Here is a 1,410-nt window from a genome sequence, read left to right as displayed (position 1 = left end):
AATGCCTTCATAGGATGACACTAAGCCAGCAACTGATTAGCTTAGCTTAGCACAAAGACCGGAAACATGGGGAAAGCAATAACTGTCAGAGGGTAACAGTATGTGTAATTTGTTTAATTTATACAAAAACTGAATTGTAAGAAAGACAGATTGTGGTTTTTACTAGAGGTTATTTGTAGACAGAGCCATGCTAGCCATTTCCTTTGTTCCTAAGCTGTGCTAACTGGCCGCTGTAGCTTCATATTTAGCATGCAGACATGAAGGCATGGTTTCAATTTTCTCATAACTCTTGGCAAAAAAGCAGATAAACAAATTTGCCAAAATGTCAAACTATTATTTTTTAATATTGGAGAACAATTATTCAAAACTAATGAATAACTAATCTAGTCACTTGAGTGACTGGAATAGGTACTTAAATTTTCCATTGACAGCTCATACATTAGTTTATCAGCAGGTTTTATAAAGCAAATTGTAAGCTCATAAGAGAATATTATGCACATTTGAACCATGCAAGACCTTGTTGAGGTTACCATAAAAATTACAGAGAAATATTGAGCAGTATGTTGTTGTGATATTGAAATACAGCCCAGTGTCTCTTTGTTGTAGCTTCTTATCCTTGTGCATTAGCGGAAGCCTAGAAAAGCACCAGAAAGAAAATAAAGCTGTTATAATGACTAAACTAACAGAACGCTGGTCAAAGGAGATTGTGGCAACCTCCTGAAACACACAGAGAAAAGGCGGTTAACCAAATTGATTAATGTGTTGTTAAATTTCTGCTGCACACAGTGACACTGAAATAAATGTAAATGCTAACTTTCACTATTCAGTAATGATTTTCTTAATTTGGATTCAAAGTAGCACAGTACGATATGCATGTGTTGAAGCAACTGCACTTTCACTATTTATTTTCCCCTTTGTGACTGCAGCCAGACTTGACAGGGCAGTCTGAGACGCATTTGGAAAATACTGTCCTTTAAACATTGTTTTTCTCCCGTTCTTAGAGGAGTATGACACTGTTGACTGCATTTAGTTTTCATTCAGACCCACAGGAATTAACACCCCTTTCATTGACCCCGTTTGACAGAAAAATTCCAGACTACACAGCCACTTCATTTTGAGTGCTTGTTAAAAAGGTGTTACTTATGGCATTCTCCTCTGGGAGGAGTTCAAATGCACGCCAATCTGTCAATCATGATTAATGTTTAACGCCACGAAAGGATATAACATGAGGGAACGATCCGGCAGGACTTCACACAGGTTTCACTATGTGTTACTGGGTCATGACACACTTTCCTCACTTTGAATTGGGCAAAAATAGTCCTCTACACGCCTTTTTAGTGACAAAGTGGGCCAATATCTGCATAAAGTGGAAAAGCTAATGCGCTCTGTCATATGCTCAAAAGTCCTGAG

This window comes from Morone saxatilis, unplaced genomic scaffold, assembly GCF_004916995.1.
Source record: "Morone saxatilis isolate NCDOM2014 unplaced genomic scaffold, NCSU_SB_2.0 Contig5, whole genome shotgun sequence".
Taxonomy (NCBI): domain Eukaryota; kingdom Metazoa; phylum Chordata; class Actinopteri; family Moronidae; genus Morone; species Morone saxatilis.
The sequence above is the reverse complement of the archived record's forward strand: the minus strand, read 5'-3'. Positions refer to the sequence as shown.